The sequence below is a fragment of the Panthera pardus genome, unplaced genomic scaffold, assembly GCF_024362965.1.
Source record: "Panthera pardus isolate Hobbes unplaced genomic scaffold, ASM2436296v1 HiC_scaffold_10, whole genome shotgun sequence".
Lineage (NCBI taxonomy): Eukaryota > Metazoa > Chordata > Mammalia > Carnivora > Felidae > Panthera > Panthera pardus.
The window spans coordinates 34,575,292-34,581,725 of NW_026526655.1; the positions used below are offsets into that span (position 1 = coordinate 34,575,292).

The 6,434-nt window shown below is 37.1% G+C and overlaps 1 protein-coding gene across 1 annotated transcript in view; it reads right to left on the bottom strand.

The window, feature by feature from the left end:
* Positions 1–141, bottom strand: part of CFLAR (CASP8 and FADD like apoptosis regulator) — an 81,342-nt gene extending 81,201 nt beyond the window's left edge. The window contains exon 1 of the mRNA XM_053906319.1: positions 11–141. The gene's annotated coding sequence lies outside the window, so the exon portion shown is untranslated. The remainder of the gene's footprint in view (positions 1–10) is intronic.
* Positions 142–6,434: the final 6,293 nt, after the last annotated feature.

Sequence of the window (6,434 nt, forward strand, 5' to 3'; positions counted from 1 at the left end):
AGTGACTTACAGGCTGGTGAGCCGAGCCGAACGTGAGGGGGCAGTGTATAGTCAGAGGAAGGGAATTGTTTTACTATTTTAGATTAAGCATTTACAGAGTGGGAAAGAAAACATGCTGATCCACAAGCAAGGTCTGGCTGTTTTCAGCCTTGACATTTCAAAGGAGACCCGGTTTTCCTGGTCTGCTTTGCTGCTTCTCAACCAGCCGTTTCCCAGGCTGCAAACATTCCTCTCTTAATTCTTAGCCAGCCAGGCACTACAAGCCTCCAGACAAAATATTTCTTTTTAACTATAACTTGCTTTGAAGAGCATTGTTTGGAACATTATTAAAACTAATTCTTAGAGTGCCTGGCTGGCTCAGTCGGTAGAGCATGAACTCTTGATCTTAGGGTTGTTGGAACCCTATGTTGGGGATAGAGTTTGCTTTAAAAAAAAAAAAAAAGTACTCTTTTAGCTTTAAAACACAGAATGAAAATGTATGACTTTTCCAAATGGCACAAAACCTGATTTACTTTTTTTTTTTTCTGATTTACTTTTTAAGTGTACATAGTGTTCTTATTTTGTAATAGATTCCCAGAAACATAAGACTTTAGCAATGACCAAAATTCTTTTCAGTTTTGTAATTTGAGGCCACATTTCAAAAGTTACTTCATTTTTTTTTTTTTTGCATGTGAAATTAAACAGAAAAATACACAGACTTAAGACAAGGGTTTTTGTCTTTTTAAAAAATAGCTATAAAGCTATGTTTTAAATTATGTGTATGAAAGATAATTCAATCTAAGACAATATATCGCATTTACCAATTTAATCTTTATCTGAGTTTGCATTTTGAATATAGTTTATTATATGTATAATATTTATAATATTTAATAATATAATACAACATAACAAAATATTAATATGTACTTTTATATATAACATAATATATAAAATTAAGGTAAAACTTCTCTTTGAAGTAGATCCTTTCTGATAGAGTCATTGGCAAGTAAATGCAATTTCCATTAGGTGTTCTAGTCTTTTAGTTTCTGAAGCTGATTTTCCAACCTAAAACAACAAAAAATTGTTTTTATGTTTATCTATAAATTTTGAGAGAGAGAGAGCAGAGAGGGGAGGGGTAGAGAGAGAGGAAGAGAGAGAATCCAATCCCCATGCGGGGCTGGAACCCATGAACCGGGAGATCATGACCTGAGCCAAAACCAAGAGTCATACACTTAACTACCTGAGCCACCCAAGCATCCCACAAAAATCTTTTTTTTTAATTATTTATTTTTTTTCACAAAAATCTTTTTGAAGCCAAAAAACCCAAAACACAAACAAATTTCCAAACCCTCTCCCCACTACCTCACAAATTGTTGTTGGAGGTAAACCAGAACTCACTGAGGATTCCACTCTTATTAGCATAGCATTTGAATTTGAATACCTGGCAACTTTGGGGATTTTGAGGACCCACAAGGATTATATCAAATTTTGAAACTCCTGTTGCCAACTGAATGACAGGTACCATGAATAACATTTAATTTTTGTTGTATACTACCTGGGTTTTATGTTATAAACTATAAATTGAAAAAAATGCTTTAAAAATTTTAGTGAGTTTTTTGAATGCTATTAAAACAATTTTCCTTATTGTTTATTTTCTGAGAGATAAAGAGACAGAGCATGATTGGGGGAGGAGCAGAAGGAGACACAGAATCCAAAGCAGGCTCCACACTCCGAGCTGTCAGCACAGAGGCTCAACCCCATGAACCATAAAATCATGACCTCAGCCAAAGTCAGATGCTCAACCTACTGAACCACCCAGGAGCCCCTGAATGCTATTTTTTAATAACAACACTCTTATGAGGAGAAATCACATTAAATTCCAATCTTTGTCTTAGCATTTTATATGTAATATGTAAATATTATCATCTATGTGCATTCAACATACACAAACAGGGGTGCCTGTGTGGTTCAGTTGGGTGTCAGACTCAGGTAGTGATCTCATGGTTCATGAGTTGGATCCCCATGTCAGGCTCCCTGCCATCAGAGCAGAACCTGCTTCAGATTCTCTTTCCCCCCCCTTCTATACCCCTCTCCTACTCACTCTCAAGCACGCTTTCTCTCTCTCTGTCAAAAATATCATAAATATTAAAAAAATACACAAACATGGAAGTTAAAGGTAAGACAAAGATTAAACATATTTCAAAATATTTGCTTATCATGATGACTACATGCTATCATGAGTTAATATAGCAGATCAATGTACTCTGTTTTCCTTTTTTTTATGTTTCAAGTTTTTATTTAAATTCTACTTAGTTAACATATAGTGTAATATTAGCCCACTCCCCACTCACGTCCCCTCCAGCAACCCTCATTTTGTTCTCTAGAGTTAAGAGTCTTTTATGGTTTGCCTCCTTCTCTCTCTCTCTCTCTGTCTCTCTCTCTCTCTCTCTCTGTCTCTCTCTTTTTCAGATCAATGTGCTCTTAGGGCAGGGTTCATTGTACTGATAGTGGGTCCAAGTTCATATTTTGGTCTTCTTGATTTTTTTTTTTTTTGGTTGACTTTTTTCATGACTAGATCATTGTATTCACCTAGTAATGATGCTGACAGGGTTCATAGCTCTGTTATTTTCTTTTTGTTTGCTTGTTTTTGCATTATTGGTATTAGCTTCAATCAGCAATGTCTTTGTGAAAATCTTTCTAAGCCACTTAGCTACTTCTTGAAGATTAGTTTAGTTAAAACTAATTAATTGATAACAAATTCCACAAGCCAAGCACATACAAAGTACAGTCTGTAACAATTTGCTGAAAAGTTCCTTTATTGTCTGCTTTGAAGGGTAGAACTCCCACTTCCCCTTTAAGACAGCTTATTTACTTTTCAGCATACAGATCTTTTACATCTTTGGTGAGGTTTGTTCCTAGGTATTTTATGGTTCTTGGTGCAATTGTAAATGGGATCGTTTTCTTGATTTCTCTTTCTATTGCTTCATTATTGGTGTATAGAAATGCAACCGATTTCTATACACTGATTTTATATCCTGTGACTTTGCTGAATTCATATATCAGTTCTAGCAGCTTTTTGGTGGAGTGTCTCAGGTTTTCCATGTAGACTATCATGTATGTCATCTGCAAAAAGTGTAAGTTCGACTGCTTCTTTGCCAATTTGGATTCCTTTTATTTCATTTTGTTTTGTGATTGCTGAGGCTAGGACTTCCAACACTATGTTAAAAACAATGGTGAGAGGGGCGCCTGGGTGGCTCAGTTGGTTAAGCGTCTGACTTCAGCTCAGGTCACAATCTCGTGGTCTGTGAGTTCGAGCCCCGCGTCGGGCTCTGGGCTGATGGCCCAGAGCCTGGAGCCTGCTTCCGATTCTGTGTCTCCCTCTTTCTCTGCTCCTCCCCCGTTCATGCTCTCTCTCTGTCTCAAAAATAAATAAACGTTAAAAAAAAAAAAAATTAAAAAAAAACAATGGTGAGAGTGGACATCCCTGTCATGTTCCTGATCTCAGGGGAAAAGCTCTCAGTTTTTCCCCAGTGAGGATGATATTAGCTGTGGGCCTTTCATACATGGCTTTTATGACGTTGCAGTATGTTCCTTCTATCCTGACTTATGAAAGGAATTGACGAAGACAAAAAGAAATGGAAAAAAACATTCCATGCTCATGGATTGGAAGAACAAATATTGTTAAAATGTCAATACTACCCAATGCAATCTAAATATTCAATGCAATCCTAATCAAAATTGCACTGGCATTCTTCTCAGAGCTGGAACAAACAGTCCTAAAATTTGTATGGAGCCACTAAAGACCCTGAATAGCCAAAGTAATGTTGAAGAAGAAAAACAAGGCAGAAGGCATCACAATCCTGGACTTTAACCTCTACTATGAAACTATAATCACCAAGGCAGTGTGGTATTGGCACAACAACAGATACACAGACTGATGGAATAGAATAGAGAATCCAGAAATGGACCCACAAATGTATGGCCAACTAATCTTTGACAAAGCAGGAAAGAGTATCCAATGGAAAAAAACCAGTCTCTTTAGCAAGTGGTGCTGGGAGAACTAGACAGCAACGTAAAGAAGAATGAAACTGGACCACCTTCTTACACCATACACAAAAATAAACTCAAAATAGATGAAAGACCTAAATATGAGACAGGAAACCATCAAAACCCTAGAGTAGAAAATAGGCAACAACCTCTTTGACCTCAGCTGCAGCAACTTCTTACTCAACACATCTACAAAGTCAGGGAAAATAAAAGCAAAAATGAACTATTGGGACCTCATCAAGATAAAAAGCTTCTGCACAGAAAAGGAAACAATCAACAAAACTAAAAGGTAACCAATGGAATGAGAGAAGAATTTGCAAATGACATATCAGATAAAGCGTTAGTATCCAAAATCTATACAGAAAATATCAAAGTCAACACCCAAAAAACAAATAATCCAGTGATGAAATGGGCAGAAGACATGGATAGACACTTTTCCAAAGAAGACATCCCGATGGCCAACAGACACATGAAAAGATCAGTCATCATCAGGGAAATACAAATCAAAACCACATTGAGATACCACCTCACACCAGCTAGAGTAGCAACAACAGATGTTGGTGAGGATGTGAAGAAACAAGAACCCTCTTGCACTGTTGGTGAGAATGCAAACTGGTGCAGAAACAGTGTAGAGGTTCCTCAAAAAAATTAAAAATAGAATTACCCTATGACCCAGCAATAGCACTACTAGGAATTTATCCAAAGGATACAGGAATGCTGATTCATAGGGGCACATGTACCTCAGTGTTTATAGCAGCGCTATCAACAATTACCAAATTATGGGAAAAGTCCTAATGTCCAGCAACTGATGAATGGATAAAGATGTGGTATGTATATACAATGGAATACTACTTGGCGATGAATAAGAATGAAATCTTGCCATTTGCAGCAACATGGATAGAACTGGAGAGAATTAAGCTAAGTGAAATAAGTCAGTCAGAGGAAGACAGATATCATATGTTTTCACTCATATGTGGAATTTGAGAGACTTAACAGACCATAGGGGAAGAGAAGGGGGAAAATAGTTTCAAACAGAGAAGGAAGCAAATCATAAGAGACTGTTAAATACAGAGAACAACCTGAGGGTTGAAAGGGGGGGTGAGGGAGGAGGAGAAAATGGGTGATGGGCATTGAGGAGGGCACTTGTTGGATGAGCGCTGGGTATTGTATGTAAGTGATGAATCATGGGAATCTACTCCTGAAACCAAGGGCACAGTGTCTACACTGCATGTTAGCTTGGAACAATGGAACATTGGATTCCACTTGGAATCCACAAAATGAGAGGAAATCCCACTGTCAATCTGTACAATAAACATTAGTAAAATTGAATTCATTTTTATTAAATATGAAAAAAATATATGTAAGCTTAAATGATGCTGCAATAAACATAAAGCTGCATATACCTTTAAAAAAAAAAAAAGAAAAAAATACGTATGTAAGCTTAAATGTTTTCTCTTCTCTCCCCAGTAGATGGTCTTGCACATTCCCTGAGTTATGTATATTCCATTTGGGGGACCATCATGTTAGAAAATGAATCTATAATCTGATAACCAACTTTTTAAAAGAAAAATGGTAAATATCAGAAATAGGGAAGAAAAGGAGAAGAATCAAGGATAGCACTGAAATTATTTTTACCGGAATACTTCTCTCTAGCTCCTAATTAAGCAGGCCTTGCCAATGTCCTCTCTCTATGAAGTTAAACAAATTTACACTAATATCAGACTGCATTTCCTTTAAAACCCAATACATAGCATCTTCATTTCCACAGTATCATTAAAATCTACATTTGATGGAAGCAGCAAGTGGATGACTGTAAATACACCCCATGGCTGTAAATATATATTGAACACTAAGTTCTGCTTGTTTCTACTGCTTCCATCATGCCAATATCCTGCAAACCCTTCTTTTCCTTTTTCATTTTCTTCTAATTTTTTCTTCTATCATATTAACCACTCACACGGTTAAGTTCCTATTCTTTCCATGTTTTTGTCTTTACATATATTCTCTATACCACCTTGTCCCCTGAAGTGCTCTCTCATGTTACTTTTTTAAAAATGTGTGAACCTCTTTCATTAGGTGTATCAAAATAGAGTTTCCTTCAAAGTACAGGGATACAGGGGCACCTGGGTGGCTCTGTCAGTTGAGCATCTGACCCTTGATTTCAACTCACGTCATGATCTCATGGTTCCCAACCATGAGCCCCAACTTGAGTCTCACGTTGAGCCCCCGTGTCAGGCTCCATGCTGACAGTCTGACAGCACAGAGTCTGCCTGGGATTCTCTGTCTCCCTATCTCTCTGCCCCATGTGCACGTGTGTGTTCTCTCTCTAGCTCTCTAAATTAAATAAACTTTAAAAGCAAAACAAAGTACAGGAATACAGAAAAATTACTATATTCACTATTTGTTGT